This window comes from Cygnus olor, chromosome 3 (assembly GCF_009769625.2).
Source record: "Cygnus olor isolate bCygOlo1 chromosome 3, bCygOlo1.pri.v2, whole genome shotgun sequence".
Classification (NCBI taxonomy): Eukaryota; Metazoa; Chordata; class Aves; order Anseriformes; family Anatidae; genus Cygnus; species Cygnus olor.
Window position 1 is genome coordinate 100,379,149 of NC_049171.1, and position 26,579 is coordinate 100,405,727.

General features: G+C 36.4%; 1 long non-coding RNA gene across 1 annotated transcript; it reads left to right on the plus strand.

The window, feature by feature from the left end:
- On the plus strand, nucleotides 1-26,579 carry LOC121068017. The gene is made up of 5 exons (XR_005818564.1): nucleotides 1-97; nucleotides 19,617-19,705; nucleotides 20,061-20,136; nucleotides 22,447-22,647; nucleotides 26,396-26,579. It is a non-coding gene; the product is annotated as an uncharacterized LOC121068017 (long non-coding RNA).

Consider the following 26,579-nt stretch of genomic DNA (forward strand, 5'->3'; position numbering starts at 1 on the left):
GGACATGGCCGTGTTTTCCCCCTTAGGTCCTAGCTTTGTGAAGCTGTTGAGGAAAGAGTTCCCAGTGAAAGCATTAATTGCTGCCTGGCAAACTACCGTAAGTTAAAATTTCTATTTAATAGAAAAATTAAAAGGTTATAAATGAAAAAGATTTTGCACAGCTCTGCCAGTAATATTGTGTCATGTTAATTTTAATGAAGCTTCATTAAAGTTCTCAGATAAGTAAGAAAGATAATTGTCGTTCATTAACATTGTGGCTCTACGCACAGCTGAAAAACATGCTGTAAAATGTTAGCAAGAAGAAAGACTCAGATATGACTCATAAGGAATGAGATAGTGTAAAATAATTAATTAAGCCACAAAAACTGCATCATTGATAGCTTAGTAAACTACCAGGAGACAAGAAAAAAATTAAGTTAGAGTAAAATAGTATCCTTTTCAACCTTGATGTGCCTAAGTAGTAGACCACATACAAAAGCGTGAGGTCACATAGGACTGAATCCTGACCGTAAAAGCAGCCAGTACTCCTCCCACCGAGGTCTCTGTGTCTGATGTTCTTATTCAAGGGCAGAGCAGGGTCTCCATAATTTAGGACATCTTTTGCACAGTGTGGTTAAAGATAATAATTTGGCCAAAGATCATTCTTGATCTGAGAGGGTTAAATTAAGTTCTGACTATACTGTAATGTGGTTTTCTGCTGTGATAAACCCCCCTTGTTTTCACTACTGTCATATCAGGCACGTGAAAGAAAAATTGCAACTATCTCAGTATTTTCACAAAGATTAACTTGACTTTGGGCATGCCATTGTTCCAATAGCTGATATACCAATATTATTGATATGACAAGAAGAAATTGACTGATTGGGTTATTTTGTTTGTTTGTTTGTTTGGAAAATAAACTCAATTTTGCTTGTTGTACACCTGAATCCTACACATCATCATAATTTCATTTTAATGACTGTAGCTCTGCACACCTGTATAGAGAGCAGGTTTAAATTACTTTTTTTTTTTTTTCCTATGCCTGACTAAGTAATCCCCAAGAATTCTTAACAGATTTAAGTATAGAAGCCTGGATCGATTGCTGTTACATCTCTGAACAATTTTTTTGTGTGCACTTATGCCCAACCATGTAAGTGTATGACCTCCAGAAGCAGATCTTGCATAGGAAGTTTCAGTTTGGAGAAAAACATCTCTGTCAAAGTTATAATCATACATGAAGAAGTGACTATAATAAAAATCACTGCTGTCAGGAGTGCAAGGGGTGCTTAACCACTGCATTGCTTTACCATTCTTTAGCTAAAATCTTTTATAACTAGATATTCACTACAATATCAGATATTTCTTATAAAAAAAAAATAAACTCTGACTAAACCATCTAGCTTTGGTGTATTTACAGGGTTTTGGTGATTGACTTCAGTATTTCCCTTTAATCAAATCTTCTATTTCTGAAACAGATAAAAAGTTAAAAGTAGCACATATCATTAGTGGCAGAACTAAAAGACCCTATGTAATGGGGCAAATCAATTTATTGAAAGAACTGGCAATCAAGAAAAATAAGTGTTTTGACATCAGGTTCCACAAGACATTGAATTTCATTTAGGAAATCTTCTAAAGAAATCTGTTAATTTGGAACAAACACTGTCTTAGACAGATCTGTTCTTAATTCAGTGAAAATCCCATAGTTTTTGTTTTTTTTTTCCTGAAATTTAGGCATTTGTTGGCCAAAATTAAAATTAATTTCTGCTAAGATAGAATTTTAGGAAATGCTCTTAAAGTATGTGCAAAGATAGATTATAAAAAATATGAAAGGCATCTGCAAATTAACTGACTAAAATTACTCTTTTCATTTTTGCAATTAAAGCCCATAACTAGAAAATATTGTTGTCGTTTAATTCTCTAGGAAATGTTTTGCTAACGTGCAGTTAGTAATAATAATAATCCACTGCTTTCTCATTGAAACTCTTTGCTTTCTTTTCCTCAGAAATATCAGTAGGAAACTTGTGCTGGGGTGTTGCATGTGGTGTTACAAGCATACTCTACCATCTGCCTTTATAAAAAGATAGATATACACATTGCAGGAAAGTGTGGGGGTTTTGTTGCTGTTGTTGTTTTTTACTAGCAGCTGAAACAAACATTTGCTTTACATAGCAGCTGAGTTGTGCATTTTATTTAAGGACATCATGCATCTTTTAAAAATGTATTATTTTGAGCCTGAACTACATTAAAATCCTGTGCATATGTGTTGCCATTGTCAGTGCTTCTCCAATATGGTTTGCAGAAGCCGGCTGGTTCCTCCTGCCCTACACAGTGGTTTTATAACTGAAACATTTTACAAAAGGGATTGGAGGTGGTAGGAGGAAACATCTCTTTGCTACTGGCAAACAGTCTCCATATCAAAAAAGTTAGCAACTTATTGCTATAGGAACAAAGATGCTACACAGTACAATATGAAGCAGGACTTGCTGTGTTGGTCATAAATCACAAAGGAGCTGAACAAATCTGCAATGAAAATGGCACTCTAATTTTCTGTTGAAAATCTAAACAGCATTCTCACCTTGCATTTCACTGTGCTAGTGCTGCTCTACAAAGGAGAATAAAACTGATTAGCAAATTGTTAATCCAATAATTGTAACAAATAATTAGCTTTGTAATAATTAGACAGAGAAGCATATAGAATAAGAACTACATAAAATATGAACTCTCTCTTCTCCATCCTCCTTCCCCATCCCCATCATGTTCATGACTATTTTGGTAAAAACATCTTTTATATGAGATGCCAGACAGTGGTTTCTTCTTTTCCAATGAAAACATTAAAAATAAATAAATGGTAAGCCTAATAAGATTGTGAACTGAACATTAAATACACATACCAAGGCCACGTTGCTTTTTTTTTTTTTTTTTTTTTTTGACCTTCTCTTCTTCTCATTATCCCTTTCTCAGGACATTCTTTTCTTGTTGTGAGCCTTTGTAATTTCTCTTTAATTATAAATTGTTAATATAAAAACACTGTAGCCCATAAAGCCTTGGGTATGAAGATGCTGCTCATGTCAAAACTAAAATCAGATTGACGTGCCAGAAGAAAACACTTTTAAAACTGGTAAATATTCAGCTCTGGATAGGATTCCCTGCTGATTCGACCAGCTCACCTCAATATATTTTTAGGTGCTTGCCAGCTAGAGCATCTACTCCTGGCAATTTTAAAGTTTATTATGACTCAATTTTTTATTTTTTTTTTATATTTCAATATTATGTGGGTGTTTGTACTTGTGTTGAAGCCATGGAACATGACCCAGAGCTGAAAAGCATACAAAATGCTTAAAGCAGAAACAAAAGAGAGCTTATTCAACTGAGGGGGACACAGCCAGCAGGTATCAAAGCTGTCCAATGAGCCCTGGCTGGATGAGGTGCACTGGCAATGCCTTGGGTGTCTGGAGAGACCCTGTGAGCAATGGGACTGTGGTGCCTCATTTTGGGCCTGGCTCTGCGTTTGGGGCTCTCAGAACTGTTCTGTAAAACCTTTTAACCATTCCTTTGTAACTCCCCTCACTGAGATCGGACAAACAGTCCAAGGTACAGAGGGGGAGCTGTGACCAGACCCTACCTCACCACCTCCAAAAGAAGCTGCTTTGGAATCTCACCTCATTTGCATAGGGAGATTTAATTTCCAGCCCTTAAATATGACGAATTGCTGAGATTTCCTTCAGTTAATGCTTTTAACAGCTCCCAATAAACTTCATTAATCAGACCAGCTCTAGGCCCAACGTGCAGCCTGGAAGCAGCTAATTTGCCTGATGAGCCCGCGACTTTAGTGAATAAACAGGTGGATAAGCTGAGGGTTTTATGGCCTTAATTACACTCTAATCAGTTCAGCACTTGGCGGGCAAAAGGGAAGAGGGAAATAGGAGGCAGCAGCAGTAAGAGCAGCCACCTCTATGCCTCAGCCCTTCCTTTCTGCTTCTGCTTTATGCTCCGCTCTCCTGCTTTTCCTTACCAGTGGTCACTTCTTCCCTCTTTCCTCCTCTATTCTTTCACATTTTTCTCCTCTTTTTTCCTACCCACCCCTTTCCACTTAAGCTGGCATCTGATGGAGAGGCTGTTTTGTTCTGACTTCTTGCTGCTTGCTGCCTCCCCTTTCCCTCTTTCTTCCCCTCTGTCCTCCCCTCGTTCCCTCTCTCACCTTTCCCCGTCCCTGGCGGCTGGACCCATCTCCCCCTGCTTCCCCCATCCCTCTCTCCCCTGCTACATATTCTCGCTGTCACAGTTAGGCCGCCTGACAAATCACTTCAAGGGCAGCCTAACTTTGAAGGACAAGACAAAGCTTTAGCATATGGTCCAATCCCCAGATGTTTGTCTCTCTCCTGCTCTCTCTCCCTCCCCTCTAAGAAGGGCTACTTGGGAAGCCTGGCGTGTTTTTTTTTTCTTTTTTTTTCCCCTTTTTTTCTTTTTTCCCCTCCTCCCCCAAAGTTTTGCTGGGGGGCTCTAACTGGCAGCGAGGGATGCTTTTCCCTTTACAGCCTCCCAGTGGAGGAAGGGGCGATAAGGAGCGGGTGGAGAAGCAGTGCTGTTTTTTCGAAACTTAATGATGGTTTTTACAGCGTGGGCATGGGCGGTCTCAGCCCCGTGGGCCAGGGAGGCGAGGGACAAGTGTCACCTCCATGCTCCTTTGCCACTGAGGCATCTCTTCTGGCATCTCTGCCGCCCCTCCGCCCCCTGAAAAGCGGCGGGGCCCTGCAACCTGGGCCGTGGAAATTGAAATATCTGCGCCCGTGTCCACTGCAGGGATGGGAAAAGCTGGTCTGGAGGTACGTGCCTGATGGTGAGGCTGAAGAAAAAAATGAACCAAAAATAACAACAAACAAGGCGTCGCTGCTGCTTTCAAAGCAACGCTGGGTTGTGGAACTGGCTGCTAAAACTGGCCGTGGGACTTAGAAGCAAACGTATTTTTCCTTTCAAAAAACTTACTGTAAGAAGGATTTGTTTGAGCATTTTATCTCAGCTGTCAAAGACACATTAAGAGAATAAAAGATGGTATTCTCCAGTACACCCTTCTTAATATAGTTTTTCATCCTGTACATGTAACAGTACTGAGACTTAAAAAAAAAAAATGAACTGTCACAAAAGGAAAAGGGATTTTGTCTTCATCCATTTTCAGAGGGATTAAAACATCCTTGTTATTTTGGAGGCTGATGTGATTTTCACTCGAAATTTGCATGAATGTCTTTAAGATAGCTCCTATTTATTTATTTTTTAGGTATGCTAATTAGCATGTTTTTCACAGACATAATAAATATCTGCAGTGTATGCTTCAATTCCACCTTTAACAAACAAACGAACAAAAAAACACCAAACAAACAAAAACAAACCTTGGTTTATATGACCAGTGTACATATTATAAAAGAAAACCCACTGTATTCTTTACAGATTAATTTAGAAAGTTTTTCCTTTATAAAAGACAACACTTCTTGCTTACGTTAATTTTTAAAGAAGAGAATTAAAATTATTAACCTTTAACTGCCGTTGCTTAAACCATTTTTCCCCAAAATAATTGTGAGGCAATGACTCTTTCTTAAAATTGTCAGTGTAAAGAATACTTTTGAAGAAAGTTAGACAATGACCCGTCTTTTCATTTTCAGTGTTTTATAGCTGTAGGAGCCTCAGGTGTACTTAGTGCTAGCTTTCTGCCTTGCTCTTATGATAAAGTGAAATCCTGACACTTAGTGTTTGGTCTAAGGGAGAAGAAATAGATGGCAAAATCTAGCAGTCTTTACTTACTGTATTCAGATTAAATTACTTGCCCCTTAATAAAACTACATTTTGTGTAGCTATGTTGCCTTAATAAAACTGGAGCTCTTGCTATCCTGCTGTTCATTTCGAGGTTTTTGTATTGCCTTACTATTAGATAATCAAACAGAATTAAGATTTTTTTTTTTTTTTAAATGCGAGAGACTTTGTTTTTGTTTTCCCCCAAGTTCTGCAAGTTCTTAAAGTGGCCCTGGAGAAATACAAATGCACAAAGCGACAGGCGAAGCCGGGCCTGTGCTCAGCACTCAATCATCCCTTGTCACAGGTGCAGCCACTATGCATTATCCTGCTGTGATTGATAGAGTGGGTTTGTGCAGACTGGGGGAGCTGGGCATGGCTCAGATGGGGCCCTGTCATCCTGGCTCCATTTCATGCTACCTGTAGGGAAAAGGAAACTTTGCTGCTGGGATTGGTGTTTCAGGGCTGTTCAGAAATGTTACTTCTTTGCACATAATGTAAAGGTCATATTCCCTATAAGTTAAACATAGCTTCTAGCTTTACATGGTAATAATAGGTAGAAAAGAAGTCCAACACTTGCTTGCATCAATAATAACTTCACAAAATTGCTTTCTGTGTCTCAAGCTTTTTTTTTTTCTTTTTTTTTTTTTCTGTTTTAATTGGGAACTTCTTCAGTGGGCAGTGTACTTGAATACTTTCCCTCATCTTTAGACTAATTTATTCATCAGAGTTACCTGACAAAAGGAGCACATTATTGGTGCAGCGCTGCCTTGTTAAGGCACATTTGGTATCAAAGTTACTGGTCAGAAAAATAGCATAAAATATACATAAGCAGATTGTTCCATGTAAAACTCAAACTAAATAAAATTCTATTCCCACTATATAACAGGTGACCTGAGAGTCTACCTAAAGGAACTATTATTGCTCTAGGACATAATGTAATAATTTATGCAGTTAGGATCTTTGACACATTTTTGTTCAGCCGGGGAAAAGAGTTTAGGTTTCTTTGCCTATGATCATTCAAGATCTTGACTAATTTATGTAAGATCAAAGATGACAACAAGCTCACCAGTGTTATGTAAAACTTATAATATCCTCCAGTTCCTTCACTTCTTCCTGTAATGGCCAAAGGCAAAATAAATTGCATAAAAGGTCTCCAGTTTTAAAATGGAAAATATCTTTCATTGGGATTTTTATGTGATCCCCAAAGATTTCTACCAATGTTTACAAACTTAATCAGAATGAACATAAAAATATTATTGCAAGTGGTTCTGGGGGAAAACAGAGCCTTGTTTTGTTTTAAAGTATTAAGGAATTACAATAATATGGAATGACATTTAAAAATGGGATTTTGAGTTCACATCTAGATTTATAATAATTATTTGCTGAAACGGGTAACTCTCGGATATTAATTTATGAATTCTAATTTATCATCCTGTAGTCTCCCCCTTTCTCCATTTCATTTCTACAGGAAAAAAATATGAAAGCAAGGAGGCTGTATGTTTTAAACCAATAAAAGAAATTATGAAAATTGCTTGCTACTACAAATTGTTCTTTTAAATAGTCTTAGTATATTATTCTGATTTTATTAGTTTAGCGCCTTTTTTTTTATTTTTTAATTTTTTAATACTGATAACAAAAAGTAGGATGAATGATCAACACATTTTACACTATCTACCCTGTGCTGGAGTTTCTGCATTTAAATAATTTTCAGGGAGTTTTAGAGACCATGCTACACTGGCAAGTACATTCCCACATCCATGCTCTTGTAATTTTGGAAAGATCACATTCCTTTCATGAGCATTTTAGGTAAGAAAGCAATATCTTTTAAATTATATCTGAGGTCTTTCAGAGAGGAAGAAAAGTAACAACTTGGCCATATATTAGTGTAGGTATTTGCATATAGACACTGATTTATGTATAGCACACTTGAATACAAATTAGTTTCCCTATTTTGTTTTTAAAATATGCCAGATAGCAAGATAATTCAAAACTTCATTTCTTTCCCTGCCCCTCGCCTATCTTGCAGCATTTTGAAATATGGCCCAGTTAATCCTTTTTTTTTTTTTTTTTTTAAGAGAGGATACTTACCTGTTGTTTAAACCCTGCCTTTGCAAGTGTGTTTTACCTAAACATGTAAAAATATGAAACAGCTACTTAAAAAATGCTTACCACTATAGCATAGTTAACATCACCCTGGAGTAGTACATCATAGCTAATTCAGTGAGCCCTGCTTTACAGCTGCCACAAAGCAACAAGCAGTAGTTATAAAATGCTCACATATCAGGATATTCCTTTAACACCTCATTTATTATTGTAACATGAAAAATGTCCCCTTCCATTTATTATGATCTCACTGCATTAAGGGTCTTAGTCGCAAAGAAATGATTTGTATACTTGCACATATAAAGGTGCAATTTTCTTGTGAAACAGAATTTGTCTAATGAATTATCTTTGATGCAAATGAAATGGATGTTTATTAAATGGAGGATGGCTAAAGCTGAAGAAATAGAGTTGTATACAGAGGTAGATGACCCCTAAATGAGTAGTTAGGAGATAGTTTTTTTTTTTTTTTCCTGTTTTTTTTTTTCCCCTGTGCTTCATGCATATTTTCTGTGTAAAAATGCAGGCAAAAAGCAGCTATAAACAAAGATAAGAAATACAGACAAACAGGCACACACACATGAGTGTAGGTTGACAGTCCACTGCCTTTATAGACATATGATAGACCCAGAGGCAAAACCAAAGCTGCCAACACAACTACTAAATGAGTCTGCCAAAGAGCCAGATGCTGCAGCTGGAAAAGCATTTCATTGTCTTAGCAGCTGCATACTGCAATTGCTATCGCAAGAGGAGAAGGAATTGGGAGTGTGATTATAGGAGAAGGAATTAGGCGTGAGATTATCAACTAAATGGTACCCAGTTACACTTCTCTATATGTGTGCATGTGCATAGACCTGCATACACATAATTAGGACAGCAACTATTTTTCACTAGTGAGTGAAACGTATTATTTTGTTTTGTCAAAGATACTAACAGAATTAATTAAAATGTTAATTAAAATATTGAAGATGACTAGTTCAGATTTTGTATTTTTTGCAGCTGTTGGCTGACAGAGGAATGACTAACTCTTACTTGTGTGCGTTTTGGGAGCCCTCAAAATACAAAGTTTTCCCTCTCACATCCCTCCCCATCCTGTGAATAAGGGATTTTTTTTCGGGGAAAATGAATCAGAGCAGTCCAAGAGTCATTAAAGCACTGTTTAATGTCTACCAGGCTCAGCAAGGACATTGTATCCAGAACCTTAGGAAGCTCAGGAGATGATGCTGGAACCTTCACTCATGCAGGCACTTCATAAGAGCAGGGATGACTCAGAGAACCTGCATGGCTTGTGGCTCCCAAGGCTGCAGGACCCAATTTACCACGTGTGAGTTAAATAACAAAAAGAGGCTGAGAAAATCTGCCCTTGCAACACAGTCCTTCTATCAGGATCAAGAAAAGAAGACTGGTGGTGACTATCCCTGCTCTTCTTGAGAGGCAGCCTGAGGTCTGCGTGGACACAGTGCTCAGTCTGGCTTGTATGATAGCTGTGCAGACCCTTCTAGCATGAGGTTATATACATGTGAATTTACAGTGACTTGTAAAGACAGATGTGTGTAATTTATAGAACTGTCCCATGTGCAATCCGAAAACATGGTAGCTGGACTGATGTTCACATTCTTTTTCTAAGCAGCAGCATAGATTTGTGTGCTGAACTAAAGAAGCCTTTATATAAAATTAGGGATTGGGAATGTACGTACTAAAGCCTCCTTGGCTAGATAATTACATTTTTATCATTATAATGACCTGTCATACTAACAAAGTTTTTTGTTCCCCCCCCCCCCCAAAAAAAAAAAAAAAGTTAATCAACCCTGTAAGGGAGGGGACTAGAAGAGAAGATCAATTGAAATCATTATTTCACAGGCTAGATATATTTTAAAATGCTACCTATTAAGTGACTGTGTATCATTTACATACTATTTGTACTATTAAAAAAAAAAAAGTGACAAATTATTGAAAGTCCCGACCTAAATGAACTAATATAAGTGCAGATCTTGGCTGGCAGACTGTGCAGGGAGGGCCTATGCGTATGTATATATAACTGCTTTCAGAGGGAGCAGAACTGTGCATGTGTTTTTGATATTAAAATGTAGAATCTGAAGTAATGTCACATACACTAGCTTTCAAATATGTCTCGAGGTTGTAGGACAAGAGAGAGAAAGAACTCTGCAAAATAATATTTGCTCACTTTTCTGTTATCAGCTTTTACCGGGAAACAATGATGTTCAATATACAGTATGGAGAGGAGTAAAAGGTTATCTCGTTAAAATAATGTTGTGCTGAGAATGTGGGCTCCACCATATTTAGAGACAAAAATTTTCTGTCTAGCTGTCTAATGGAATATGTATGAACAGTTAAGAGACTTTCAATGAGAAAATGCTGTTTTCATACTTTTGCAAGAGAATCTTTTTTTTTTCTTTTCTTTCCATAGATTTAGTCGCCATTTCATTTTGTTGCCCTTAAGTCAGCTGTGGCTCAGATCAGTGGATTCAAAGAAATAAAACAGCAAGAGAAGGAGAAGGGAATGTCCTCCATAAGAAGTCGCAAGACAGATAAAGAACTGCTGTTAGCCGTCGGGTGGAACAGTTGTGTCTCCCAGTAGGCTGAACAGGCTGGCTGATACATCCAGGGGGGACGGGTGTCAGGCTGGTGCAGGTGTCAGTGGCTGCCGGTGAGTGATTGCACCATCAGCCTCCTACCGTGATCCATCATGCGGGCCCAGCCGGTGAAGAATCACAGCCTCAACAAGGTGCTGAGCCCAGCAACATATCATTAAACAAGGTTACCACAAGCAGATTTGTTCCCATGATCAATCTGGTCGATAACCGTTCCACCTCGCTGTACATTTTCCCCCCTTTAAAGCATAAACAAGTATTATGAAAGTGGTGGCAAAACAATGTAAGGCTTGAGGAAGACTTCATTTTTCCCATGGCAAGTTGCAGATTTCTTGTAAGTCCCTTATAAATCATGAGAAATAACCCTTTCTACAAAAATTTGTCCTCAGACTGATCCTCTCAGCTTATTCATATTTTATAACTTGAGGTTGGTTATTTCTGACTCATTATTGGATGGATATTCTTTTTCTTTTTCAGCCCCCCAAAAGAAATGTGTGGATTTCTTTTATGTTATAGGATGTGGTGTGTTGTATAAACCTATGTCAGTTTAGATTCATCCTTAAGCAATCTCCCAGAAGAGAGAAATAAAACACCTATTTCTGTTATTGTTTCATTTCAATTCTAGTCTCCTGTTCTAACTCTTTGCCAGATCTAAACAGACCTTCTGCCACCCTGCCCTACCCAGCATCCCTGTGCTGTGTGCAGACACCCAGGCCTATGAAGTTCCCTATGTTTTTATTCCCCTGAATGGAGAAGTCTCCTCTGTGTGCTTGCGGGGCTGATCAACCTTTCTGCTGTGGTGATGAGCTGCAAACCCCTGGAGAGAAGGTGGGGGTTCCTCCCATCCCCCAGCAGAAAGCAGGTCACCAAGATGGTGCTTATTACAGTCATGTTATGAGTGATGGCGGCCAAATCAGAGAGTTTTATAAACTCATAGGCAGCAACAACCAAGTTGGCTTTCTCCACAGCAGGATGCTGAGCTTTGGGAAATGTTGGCTGCAGGGGAACACACAGCTGCCGTTCTTCCATCAGCTCTTTTATTAATACAGAAAAGTTTTGTACTATGCAGAAATACAAATACATTTTGTGGAGGGACTGAAAAAAATTTGTGTGTGTACTGGAAATGGCAAAGTAGACTGAAAATAGGTGTCTTTTTATAGTTATGCCTGTGACCACATAACAAGAAATCCCCTTGCAACTGTGCAGTTTGTAGAGCAGGATAGGCTGTTACATTTTTGTGTAGTACATAGATCATAGAGTCATAGAATTACAGAATCATTTAGGTTGGTAAAAACCTCTAGGATCATCAAGTTCAACTGTTAACCTAGCACTGCCAAGTCTAAAATGATAGATGTTGTTAGTAAAGCTTGCTGTGCACTGGAAAAAACCATAAACGAAGTCCCTAACCCATGCATTGGGTTAAATTGTAATTTAAGAAAAATTGTAATTGTCATGTTAATACTTAGTGGGGTCAGAATCAGACTGTATAAAGATAATATTTCCTTTCAGGTACTTCCAGGTGGATAGAAAGGCTCAGCTAAAGTACTGCCTCCAGAAGAAAGCTGAAACTTTCTGCAGAAGAAAATTTCAGTTTTTACCTAAACCATGATTTTGAAAACAGTTTATTTAAGTTAGTACAGAAGATTTGTGTTGTATGTCCTGTTTTGTTTATGCCATATTCCATTCGAAAGGATAAGGAGGCTAAAACTGCAATGAAAACCAATTCTGAGATGACTGTTTCAATTTGTGGGACTAAATTATCTTTAAAAGTTTTTCCTTGTAGACAGGCTGACCATGTCTGTGAATGAATGGCTGTTGTTAAACCTGTCTGACCTTCTCATCAATAAGGGTGAGACTGAGGGCTCAGGGGAATATATGACACATGGTGCCCTCCTCTGCTTTGCACTTCAGGTCAAAAATTGCCTTGGATACAATGTCAGCACCTACATCCAGTCTCCACAGCTTCCAAGCAGTTGATGCTCCATTGCTGCTTCAATCCTAGGGGCTTCTCAGCATTACAGATGCCTCAGTTACAAAACAGATGCTTTCCTGGGTACCAGGAATCTGTGCTCCTTTAAGGGGACCCCAGACATCTGTCTTGCCATAACCATAGCTCGGTGCCTGCATCATATCGTTACACTATATGCTTATAACAATAAAATCTTGCTATGGGCCAAAAGAATATGGAAAGCCAAGAATTGATTGTCATCATAACTGAAATCGTAGCTATCTGATCAAATGATTGTTATTAGTATATTGGACCATATTCCATTGCTACAGAGAAAAGTAAGCAAGCAAGCAAGCAAGATGGTGATACTGAATATTTTCTTTTGGTAGAACCCATTTCTTTGGACCTAATAGCAAGAAAGTATCATCATGACTCTACTTCTTATAAGGTAACTACTCATATAACATCTTTAGTCCTGCTCTCTGCAGTATGACAGTGTCTGGCATGAACTAGGCAATGCATAAAATAGAGAGTCTTTGCAATACAAGCTGGTCTGAAGGTCTTCCCCTTTTGTCTAACTTCTCAGGCAAGAATGAGTATGGACATTTCTTTACTTTTCTCAAATGAATACAGTTTTTGGGGGAAGCAGTTTAACAGCTTATAAAGAAGACAGAGGCTGTTCCAGCCCAAAACAGACTTCAGAGACAGTAAGACCTCCCCTTGAGGAGTGATTTTAAAACATAATTTCATCCTATTTTAAGAAGAAGGAATCTTAACAAGAATTTCATTCTCTACCAAGTGAAGGGAGATACTTCTCCAGGAGCTGTGTAATGCTAGAGAAGAATGTAGGGGTTAGGATGAACCTTAGCTGAATCATTTCATCCTTGGCGAGACCAGGTATTTCCCCATTCAATGGGCTGGCTATTTGGGTGCTGCTCTGAGGCTCACATTGACAATATGGTGAAGCCAAATACTAAAAGTTATGGGTTGCAACACTCAGAGCTGTGATAAAACCCAAAGCATGTCACATATTTTACAACCCAGAAAATCAGTTCTGAATGTAAATTGCTGAATAGCCCTTAGGTGAGGAGAGTATATACAGGGCTTGATTTATACCCTGAAATCAAAGAGGAACCTTCAACGAGCTCATAAATGCAGAAACGGAGTAAGTGGATTAATGGATTTTTGAAGGTGTAGTTCAATACTGAGGTATGGCTGGTCACAGAATCACAGAATCATCTAGGTTGGAAGAGACCTCCAGGATCACCTAGTCCAACCTCTGACCTAACACTAACAAGTCCTCCAAATATCTTAGTAGTTTTAGTCAGGTGGTTTACACAGTTCTAGTATCTGAGCTGCTCCTGCAAGACCCGGTGACTTTTACAGTGATCAAACTGTACAGAGGCCAAGGAATCAGCAGTACACCCACAGGTGTCATTGGAAAAGATCTTGGCCCAGGGAAGTCAGTGGACATCACCACAGATTTCAGGGAGATCAAGATTTTGAACCTAGCTCCCAGCAAGGATGTAACAGTATTTAGACTTCATCCTGGTTGTTACTTAAATTATTAATCCCTACCCCAAATTTTTGTTAAGTCACCATGCATAATATAATAATTTCCTGTGACTGGAAAGCATGGATGTCTCCAAATCTAGTCTGATAAGATACTAACAGTTTCCTAGGCTAGCTCTTAGACAGAAGTCCCATCTACGTATTCATGAATCTCTGTGTTTCTGGTGATGCAGAACCAGAATTAGAAGTTGTTCCCATGTCTCCTGATTTTTTTTTTTTTTTTTTTTTTGATCTTGATGTTCATGAAAATGACAAGCAGTTTGGGAGCATTGCTGAATGTTTATGGTAGTCTGGTTTTTAAGAGTTTCAGAACATTTATTTTTTGAAGTTCGCTTCCCTAATATGAAAATGCATTTTATCACATTCAATATTTCAAAATAATATATTTCCTTAGGTTACAATTCAAAAGTGGGTCATACATGTATGCATTTGTGCATTTGAAAGGACCTCTTATATTATCATATTATGGAAATAAATTCACAGTAATAAAGAGCTAGTTAGATATGTGTTTTTTGTTTGTTTGTTTTCTATGTTTGTTTGTTTGTTTGTTCAACCTACAGTGAATTCAGCTGTGGTTATCATTGCTGGTAAAGCCTGTATCAAGACCTCATCCACATGATCTGCCAATAGTGGACTTCTAGCGTGTATTGATATATGCACTAGAGAATTGATTGCCTGCCTGGGTAGATAAGAACATATATTGTTCTTCAGTGGGTGTAGTGCATTACTCTTTCTTGGCTAATGTGATCTCAGAATCCTTCTCAATAACATAATTCCACCAATCAAACCAGATGACAAAATATAAATTTTATGGACTTGTAGTCCTCAATTCATAATCCTTTGTAAAAGACAAATATGGATGAGTGAAGTTTCCCATAATGGAAAAACCATAAAATTTCACAGTCAGCCAAGGTTCTCTTTTTGATGTGTTTCTTATGTTCATTCTTTTAGCTTTTCTACAGATTTAATTTCCTTCTCCTGACAGTAATCCTGTGATAGTAGATCTAATTTTTCTGTTAGTTAGTAAAGAGTAAGTCCCAGAACTAGAGAAGCTATTTAATGTAGTTAACACCTGGATGAGTTATGGCTTCAGTGCTGCATCGGTAGTACCTTCCTAATAGTCATGGGTGGTTCTTATGGTACAGGAATATTGAAGATTGAAAGAAAGACTAGTAATTTTATTTTTCCGGATAACAAATAGTCAATAATTCTGTAAAAGCATTTGAAAAATAAAGTATGGTTACCTACATATCGTTACTAGCTTTTTGTTGTTGTTGTTACTAATTAGAAGGGGAAGGACATTATAAATTTTATTGAAAAATACATTTTTCTCTGTATCTCGCTGTTTCTGCAGATATCTGTATCTTTTTCTCACTGTACATACATTTCTCCACTATGAACTTGTTACTAACTCTGCTTTTAAAAGATGGATATCTATCTATTTACATCCAGATCCAAAAATGTCAATATACCTTTAAATCTGCAAAAATCGGGAACTTCTTTATCCTATCCACTTGAGCATTATTCAAGGTCAAGCTAAAAATTCATTTTCATATAGTCAAAACAGTATTGCTGCATACCTCAACTCCTTATTGTAAACCTGAGTAATATGCAGCTCACAAATCAGAAATTCTTCAAGAATAACCCAAATACATCTTAGATAAAATTTATTCTCTGTGGAAATTTTGTATGAAAATCAATCAAGGAATTTTTCAGATTCAAATGGCCTCTGCTGCTCACCATAAATTTAACCCTCATAGAATATGATACGCTCTGCATGGTGTGTTATCCTATATGTACAACTGTTTCCTTGAAACCTTGGTAATAGAGAGTAATTATATGCAGTAACAAAAGGAAGTGCAGGAAATTATTGCAATTAAGAAACAATTGGAACCCACAATTAACATTCACAATGAATTTCCATGTTTCTTTTTACTATACCTTCTGAAAATAAATGCTTATTATTGGCAAGGGACCATATTATTCCAGCAATTTTTTTTTTAAAGCTAAATCCTCATAGAAGTCAGTGGGGAGTTCTGCTGAAAACTGAATGGACCAATATAGTCCATGGAATGAGCTGGCTGAGGAGGAATATTACTGTTTATCCTGGCCATTTCACAGCACTTGTCATTACCTTTCAGTGGCAATAAGGTTGCAAAGAAGCAGAGCTGTGAAAGATGTCCCTCCTGAAGGTGGTACGTGGCTCCATGCCAGGCTTCACAGGCTACTACGTCTGTTTTGTGAACTGTTTCTCAGACAAAGCTAGCCACAGCCTTTTTTTTTTTTTTTTTTTTAAGAATCAAAATCCACAGATGTTGTCTATCAATGACATCGAGAATTGAAACTACATGACTCAAACTCACTCCAAATGTTCTAATTGTATTCATAAGAATATAACGGTCAGTCAGCTGCAGGATTGTCAATCAACATTCATTGAGATGAGTTTTCCTTTTTTTTTATTTTTAGAATTTTGTTCTAAATCAAAAAAATATGTGTTAGTAACAGTGAACAGTTATCCTTTTTACTCTTTATACTCCACCTCTTTATCTGCTTTTCCCAAAATTACTTAAATTTGTTAGGGTCTTTGCAACATGTTTGTTCTGAGATTCTCTTCAATGTTGTCAAACCCAGTTTTAATTAATCATTTTCTTAGATATCATAACTTCTATGAAACCCGTGAAGTACCACAATGCCCTTTAGTCATTACAGAAGATTAAATGAGATTTGAAAATCCAGCGTCTCTTCAGTGTTAAGTGATTTTAGAGAAAAGTATTATTCATATCTGGCTTCAACACCCAAGACACATGAATTCTGATGTTTTCATAACAGCGAGACTGAAAAAGAAAAATAATGAAACAGTACTGAAACAAAATCTTTTGAGCATAGCAGGATGAACATAGGAGAAATATTTGACCAGTTTAAATGTGCTCTACTTACATAAAATAAATCCAAATTCACACGTCCCTGGATAAACCTACTGATATTTTGGCTTGCACTCCAGTTTTATAAAATTATTTTCTATTCCCTTTTACTATTTGGGGAAATGAAATATTCCAGAATGAACAAAATATGCTGGTATGCCATAACAACACTTCGAGCAGATATACCAGAATCTCCCATGGAGAGCATTTGCAATGCAATAACAGCATTCAAAATTCTGTACCAATACCTCTGAATTCCCACTTCAACCACAGCTCATACTTGTATAAGCTATGGACTGATCATGAAAAAACAGTAAAACTGACTGTACACAAAGTTCCTTGTAGAGGTGAGTAACCTGAATAAAAAGAAAATGCCACATTTACCATTCACTTCTTTCATTTCTAGTAATGATGTTACGAGAACACAATTTATTTTCAGAGTTTAACATGCTTTAGGTGAAATTCAAAAAGTCTGTAAAAACAGATAGACAACTGTTGCAGACACATTAATAAGTCAAATGTCAGCTATTGATTGCAACCCACTAATTAGGAATAAAATTCAGAAACGGCTTTCTGGATCTGGTACCTTCCTGTAATTTGTGCTGTGCTGCCATCATATTGCTTCTTGTTTAATTGAATGCCATTAATATAAGTGGGCATTACATATGTGGCCTCATAAACAAAATAAAATTTGATGCCTCATGACTGAAAGAAATACAGATTCTCCCGATGATATCAAGGCATACCTATTTTCACATAAATATTTTATTTAATAGCTTATTTAATGTTTTGCTAAGGTCATGTCAATATGTTAAAATACTATACAATATTGATGTTCAAGATAGATGAGAGATTGTTTTTTGAGATGCCAGCTGATGTGACATACAGTGGATCCCCACAGACTAAAGTCAGGATTGAAAGACTCCCACATTGTTTGTAAGAAAGGGGGATGAAGAGTTGTGATGAACCCAAGCAACAAAATGAGAACACCAGAGATAGGAAACAGGGAGCAAATCTTGGAAAAAAAAGTACATGAGAAAGGAAAAACACACAGCTCTGAGCATAAGTGCCTGTGTTTTGAGCTTAAAAACTATAGGTAAGATCTCAGCATGGGGTGGTTAAGCAAACGTTTGACATATTTATAAAAGAAAGCAACACGGTGAGTTCACAGATGATCGTAACCAAGGGGTACAATATAATAGTTTGAACAAAAGAAAGGAATACTCCACAGTTAATATTTATATCTCAGAAATATATAAGAACCTCAATAAGAGAACGGGACCTAAATATCCTAGACAGGTGACAAATATATAGCATGCTGCAAGGCCCACGGAACTCCCAGTCCAACTACATGTAAAATACAACAGCAGAAGGAAATAGAAGTCAGGGAGATACCACAACAATCTGGGACAGTCTTAGCCCCACTGTTGAGGCATGAAACACATCAAGATGTGTCAAAGCCAGAGCACCTTTTGGATTGAAGGGCATTGCTGCCTGAGGGTATGGGACACATTATGGGATGCAAAAGAGCAAAATATGTATACACAAAAACAATATATATACACCCATATAAATATATATACACTAAAACAATATATATACACCCATAGAAATGAAGAAAGCAGTTACAGATAAAAGGAGACTCTCAGAAACATATAAATCATAAAATCATTTGCTACAAGGAAAGATCCCTCTAAAAATAAAAGCATGTTCACTAAAGCCAAGATGAAAATTAGGTGTGCAAGCTGAAAGCTGAAAGCAAATAACAAAGATATTACCAATGTGTGAGAAGAGGGCACCTGGAGACTGAGGTCTGTTGAGTAATTACGAGGACCTGAAGACAGAACAGAACAGGCTGAGGACTTTTGAAGGCTAAGTAATTTTGTTATGAACGAAGAGAAAATGAATTAACAGTAGTACTAGACTAGATAATGTACAAAGGATTAAACCTTGCAAGTACTACAACAAGGCAGCTATATATCAATATGGTTCATCTGTGGAAATTATGGGAAATTCTAGTTCATACAGGGATACAGGAGCATTAAGAATAGAGAGAAAATGTTTGACATTCAAAGGGAAAATGGAGGAAATAAGTTCACCTTAGCACTGAGCAAAGAGGGGTTTGGAGTCATGAGTTACAGATAAAACCAGAAAATGTTGAGGGTTCACTGATTAGTTATATTCAGTTGATCTAGATTCATACACACACAAAGACCCTACTGAACATGAAATACGGCTATGCTTGTACATGTAGAACTAATGCTGAGCATATTCTTGGAGCACAACAATTTGTTGCAAGGAAAAACAATGTTTCTGTGCAGGAAAATGCAGAACAAGATAAAGTTATGGGAAAGGACATTGAAATGTAAATGAACAGATATATCTTACAGATGACAAGTGAGTTCAGGATTCCAGTGAGGGAACAAGAGGAATAATACAGGGTTGATGTCTGGGATTCAGAAGGCATTTACTTGCTGAAGGCAGAAACCTGAAGTTTTGAGGAACGCATTTAAACCTTTTTTTTTTTTCAGAGAAGTTTCTCAGAAGTGAAGAACAACCCTAAAGAAGTAAAAATACAGATGCTCTGACTTACAAAAATATTGGTTATTAACAGCCTTGCTTATTAAGATGCTCATCCTTATGGCTTTCTGTGAATGTTTTTCCGACATAACATTCAAATATTCTTGTGTCTCATAACAGAGAGAGCCACAAGCCTATCAGCTCAGTGCCCAGCAACAAGACCTTCCCTGGCTGAACAATGTAATACCAGCTTGGGGTTATCAGAGTGTGTAGGTATAGCCAGGTGGCTTATCAGAGACCTTGAACGTGGTACATGGTTAGAAAGACTGCTTGATGCTTTTATCACAGATGTTTCTTTGCTTGGACTGTTCTTCCTGACTTGGCATAAATTCTTTTTAGCAAATTATTGTATGTACTGATTAAAGTCAAGCAGACTATTAATGATTACAATTTAAATTTGAGGTACATAAAAATAAATTCATTATTATTAATAATAATTATTGTGAATAATTATTAATATTCAATAAATTTAATAAGTTGTTTATTATTATTATTATTAGATGTATATTTAATGAGCAAGATATAAACAAATTTGATATTTGGTTTTGGTGTTTTATCGTGCAGACCTTCACAACACAATGCAGGGGACAGAGCAAACAGGGAAGCAACAGCATCAGGGAAGAGAGGTAATCTGCTGGAGGTAGGAAAAATGACTATTTGTTCATGGCAATCTTAAGCAATGTTTTGAAAAGTTCACCAAAAATTTAGAGGTCTATGCAAGTGACCTGGAGACATTGTCCTTGGTGCTGCTTAGGCACATTTGTCTGTATACAAGAATGGACCAACATAGTGCTGTCTTTACCACTTTAAGAACTGATAATATTGCACCACTGACTTGTTTGCATAATGTGCTTCGTGCTTCTCTCATCATTTCTATGTCATTCCTCTTCCTCTTCCTCTTCCTCTTCCTCTTCCTCTTCCTCTTCCTCTTCCTCTTCCTCTTCTTGTCTGCTTGCTTCATCTTTAAATTTTGCTTTTTGAATATTTACATACCTATACAACACACACAATTATATTTGTGTATACAAAATAAAAACAAAAATGCATATGAGTTATGAATGAATATAAAAATGTATATACTAATCATATGCATATCATAAAATCTTCAAAAATAAATGTTTTATATGATATATCATGCCATATATGAATGAATAGGTGACAAACTTCTGATTAATCTTTCCTAATACAACATTTTACAACGTGGGAATTTGTATTTTGCAAAACCATCGCTGACTGAAAAACAATAATAGAGACAAGAAAGCAAATTAATACAATAGTGGGTCAAAAGACATATTCAATATCTACATTGAATAAAAAGTACAGTTAATATTCATGGTACTTAGGACATTCTATTACCTAGTTACCTTTTTTCTCATTTTTCTACTTCATCTGTGAAACTTGAAGATGCAGGATACATAGGAAAAACAAAACAAAACAAAACAGTTGACTAATGTTAAAGGATGAGTTTAATCACTTCTGAAGAATGATAAAAACAGAAGTTGATGTGGACTGAATTTATGTGGACTTTGCACCTACATATTTAAGGCACGAAATGATCAACAGTTGAGGTCAGAAAATCAAATCTAAATTCATTTGGTATTATGTGACAATTTGGTGGGTATCCTACTTCTCAAACATTCATTTCTGGCAATTCTTAGAAGATGTTTTCAAGAAGGAGTATGTCATTAACCTGTTCCAGTATGTAAATTTTAATGGTGGAAATCTTTCAACATTTTTTAATATTTATTGGAAACCTCTACACTATTTAAAATTCTTGGAATGACAAAATAGAAACAAACACTGAAATGTACTGCTGATTTAAATGCTCCCTGAACACAGTATAACATCCTCCCAGTCCCAAACATTAATGATTATGGGTTATCATGTTGGTCTTCTCCTTGATGTGCTCTCACAAAAAACTATCTGCAGACCTGCTTCCCCACCCCTGGGTACACCACACTAAGGGCAGAAATAATTGCAATGGGTGGTGATAAAGAGAGCTCAGCATGTTTAGAAGAGTTTCATATGGAGTTTTGCTCACATGTACAAATCACATTTGCTGACTATTCAGCCGTGCTTTGTTATATACCTGATACTGTAAGTCACAGAGGAACTCTCCCCATGCTTTTCCTTGTTTGTTTTTCAGGAGGCAAAATCCAGGCAGCTGGTTCCTGTCCTGTGATCACACTGCTGGCTGTGTTTTTTCTCTTGTGTGTCTGTATGCTGTGCCAGCCAAAATTTACCTACTACTGCTTTCACACAGACCTCATAATCACTTCAGCAACATATGCCAAATTTTATTGCGTACCTTTTTCATAAAGCAATTTCTCTCTGCATTCATCCAGTCCGTATCTATCTGCCTACCACTGAACTTCAGAGAGCAGCCTGGTTAGTCTCAGGGTTAGGAATACAAAGTTCACTTGAAAACATGATATAAAAGTTTCAAAGTTACTGAAAGTGTAAAGACACATTTCTGATTGCTTTTGGAGAACTTCAGTTTAAATGCTAATCATTAGATCATCTGTAATTCAAACAACAGAAGAAAATATCAGGTCTCCAATTTAATGGTTGCTTTTTACCTAATCTAAACAGAAGATTCCAGCAGGTAGGATTGAGTGATGCTATTATTTTTTTTTTTTCTTTTTCTGATACTCTTACAGGAAATGCATTCTTCATGTTTTACAATTTTATCGGCTGCTAAGTCTCTTGTAGTTAACATCCAATGTTTCTTGGCTATTTATAGAGTGATCCTTTTTTAAAGCAATATGTTTTGCCTGTGATCTCGTCTACCTGAATCATAGACTTTCAAAACCACTTTTTCACCATTTACATTGAAATTATGTTTTTTTTTGTTGTTGTTGTTGTTTTTGTTTGTTTGTTTTTAGTATCTTTAATTTAATTAATTATTGCGTCCTCTTCTCTGCATTTTTTCTGTATTTTCTACCTATAGATATATATGCAACTGGTTTTGTTTGACACTGATTATCTTAATGCTCACAACCTCCAATAATGAAGAATTCATAAAAACTGAAGATGTTCCCAGATTAGAAGGTCCAGATGATCCAGATCTAAATTCAAATCTTTCTTCAAAAACTGAAGGCATTGAGCTTTGAGGAGTCATAAAATTTGACTCAGAGATCCAGAATACCAGGTATTAAATTTACATTGCAAGTTAAGGATAGAGACCAGGCTGTGAACAGCTGCATTATGCCGTATAATTTTGCTCACATGTTCAATGTAGCAGATACTTCTCCACTTCTCCAAAGAAGACATCCATGCAAGTGGCAAGAAGGAGCCAAAACCTGCCCTCAGGTAGTGAAGGCCCTTATTTGATTGCTCCAAGGAAGGTGTAGACACATACAGGCTCCGTTAATTGGTATAGGTACCTCTTGTTTTGGAGGACAGAATGCCTTTCTCCTACATACTCAGAAGAAAGAAGAACTGTCTAAGGTGCTCAGCCTTGCATCCCATTTTAGCAAAGAAAAATGTGGCACTGTAGTTCTGATGGGAACATAATTGCTTACATGAAAGATTATCGTTGAGATACGAGATATGCTGTACTGAGGCTGTGGAGAGGTTAGAAGTTTTGACTTACCAATAAAAGCTCTGTGTAAAAGTGTTTAGTTGGTATAAAAGCGATTGATGAAAAATCTAAGGAAGGACTAGATGTCACAGTGGTTAATCCTCCTCTCTAGTATCTGACCTCTGTAAGGCTGGAAGTAAAATAAGTTAAATGAACTCTGCATAATTCCTTGTGGTTATCTGTCACAAAGTCACCTCATGATTCAGCTGTAGTGTCAGACTGTCTGGGGGAGGCTCTGCTGCCAGAGCAAAGGGCAGCAGCAGATCAGGACCAAGGCATCACCCGCTGGCAACAGTAGGAGAGGAAAATCTTGCTGCACTTGCATACACTGTCTTTTTTCCTGCTGATGTTGTTGGCTCCAAATTCTGTGTGTTTGAGAATGCAGTTACTTAGTTTGCTCCAATTTTGAGGGAGAATTTTTCAGTTTTTTACAAGACCCTTAAAATCACATTGCAGAGGAAAGGGTGTATTATAATTATAAATATCAATAGTAATAAAAGTTTATTAAAGGTCATTAAAATGAAAGGGGATGGCTATAGATCCCATCACTCTGAACTGACTCCCTCCTCTTGTGTTAATTAGAAAACTCAGATAATGGTTCTATGGGGGAGTGCAAGGGAAATTTAATTACGAAAGTTTAATGGGCCACTATCTACTTTCTGCCAGATTAAAAACTGATGATTTACACTATTTTAGATACTAGTGTGGGCTCTCTAACAAAATATGTTGCAGAACAAAGAGTAGTGCAAGATTCTTCACAGAGAATATTTTGCTCACTTTTAAAACAAAGACATAAGACATCTAAAAACTGAGCAGCAATGACAAAGCTGTTACCACCAAAACTGAAAGGAAATACCTAGTTAGTTTCTTAAATTTAGTGTTTATTATAATAAAATGAAGAACATTTTTGCATGAGCACGAACACACATCCTGAAAAATCCTTCCCACTCCCCTGAAAAAAAAAATAATAAAATAAAGTAAAAAGAGGAAGGAAAGAAAGAAAGAAAGAAAGAAAGAGAGAGAGAGAGAGAGAGAAAGAAAGAGAGAGAAAGAAAGAGAGAGAGAGAGAGAGAAAGAGAGAGAGAGAGAGTAAGAGAGAAAGAGAGAAAGAGAGGAAAGAAAAAGAAAGAAAGAAAGAAAGAAAGAAAGAAAGAAAGAAAGAAAGAAAGAAAGAAAGAAAGAAAGAAAGAGAAAAAGAAAGAGAGAGAGAGAGAAAGAGAGAAAGAAAGAGAGAGAGAGAAAGAGAGAGAAAGAGAGAAAGAGAGGAAAGAAAGAAAGAAAGAAAGAAAGAAAGAAAGAAAGAAAGAAAGAAAAAGAAAGAAAAAGAAAGAAAGAAAGAAAAAGAAAGAAAGAAAAAGAAAGAAAAAGAAAGAAAGAAAGAAAGAAAGAAAAAGAAAGAAAGAAAGAAAGAAAGAAAGAAAGAAAGAAAGAAAGAAAGAAAGAAAGAAAGAAAGAAAGAAAGAAAGAAAGAAGTAATAGCAATTTGAATTAGCTGTAAGGTCATTTATCAGGTATTGAGAAAAGCTGGAAAAATCACATTGTTAAATTTTACAAATTCTTGGATTGGGATTTGCATTCATAAACATGCAGTTAGGTTCTTCAGTCCATGGTCTTCATCTCATAAAAGCTTATGGCCATGTTTAATAAAACAGACCTTTAGTGGATTATTCTTATGTAATTTGTGTGTGTGTGTATGTGTCTTAAAACGTGTTAGACTTTGAGAAATCAAAATATTTAAGGCATACATGTGAAACTGATAAAAACTGTTGGCTTTAAGTCCTCATGTCCAAGTGCCCTAGACACCTACTTTATGGGGAGTTATGGCTAGTCAGAATGCCATGTGTATATATTTTTGGATAATGTTGAAACCTTGCACCTGAGATTAGTGGCTATTTTTGAAAAATTAGTTTTAATCAGCTCATTAGGAGTGATACTTCAGAAAAGTATATATATCATCTCCAGGAATCTTTCTTCAAGTATCCAGTACAAACTACTGTTTCTATTTAATATTGTTAAATTTAAATCATCTCCTTAAAAAAAAATAATTAAATGTTTAGCTTTAAAGTGTTTTTATCAAAAAAGAGGAGGAGGAAAAGATTTGATGTATCAAATGATTTATTTTTAAAAAGAGGATAAAGGTAAGAGAAGAAAAGAAACAGAATAAGAAATAATGTCCAAAAGCAAAGCAAAATAAATAAATAAAATAAATAAATAAATAAATAAATAAATAATAAGAATAAAATAAAATAAAAATCTAATGCACTTTTTTCCTTTTCTGGATAGGTTTTGGTGTCTAAAAGTTGAGAACTCAGCATTATAAACCCAGGGCTGGTTGTCAGCTCTAATTTAGGTAGACACAGACTTTTATATAGCAGCTTTGTGGCCTGGAGCTGTCTGTCTTGCAGTCAGAGGCCCACTGTGTCAGCTGCATGTCCTTGAATATTTCAGGTAGAATGTAGCTCTGGGAATTGCTATCCTCCTGAATTTCAGGTGTGTAAACAAAGTCTCCTACCTTTGCTAATTTATTGCCATGACATGAAACAACATTAAAAACAAATACAAACAAATAAACAAAAAACATCAAAAGACAGCTCTGTTCTTCATATTCTTCAAAGGTCTTAAGCCACCTGGGTGTATACAGATTGAGCAATACTCATTTCTCTTGATCTGTTCCACAGAAACAGGGTTTGCCTACCTGCTCTGCAGTTTAGCTCTCATCTCTCATCCATATAACATAGCTGCCTTCAGAAAAATCTGTTTATGCAGTGGATATGAATTAAAACTAAATATGTTTGCACACTAACATTATCTGAATGTAATAGCAACTTTTTGAAGGTGCGTCTAAATTTATAAATAGTGTAAAAAATATGAGAAGGCACTTTGAATGTCTAGACTTCACTTGTTTAGATTTCAAATATGTAATGCTGAATAGATATCAAAATATTAAGATTTTCAGATATAATTAAGAATAGCATGCCCAGGAATGTTCACATGGTTTTTTGCTTAGTTTCAGTGAATGATTCATGGCTAAGCTCTGTAAAGTATTACTTAGTTCAAAGCTTTATAATCACAAAACCTCAGGAAAAAAAAAAAAAAAAAAAACTTTGTTTTTGAAAAGTTACTGACTTCATTAAGACAGCTGTTATAACTATAGGACTTTATTCCACTGACAATTTATATAAAGAGAGAGAAAGAGACACTAAAAAAAAAAAAGTTTATTTCAAGTGTGTTGTTAATTTTTATTGCAATCCTTTATATGATTAAGATAGTGCCATAATTAGTCTCAATGCACTAATAAGTTCTTGTTTTTTTCCAGACACTTAATAAGGACCATTCATTCTCCAAGGGGATCACAACCTGAAATCCTGCTGAAAGGCTGGTGCTACAACAGAGGTCAAAGAGAGAGGAAAAGAGGTGAATTAACTGGGAAAAATGCCAGTTATTGTCTTGATCAGATGAATGACCATATGCTAAATGACACAGTAAAATGAATGGATGCA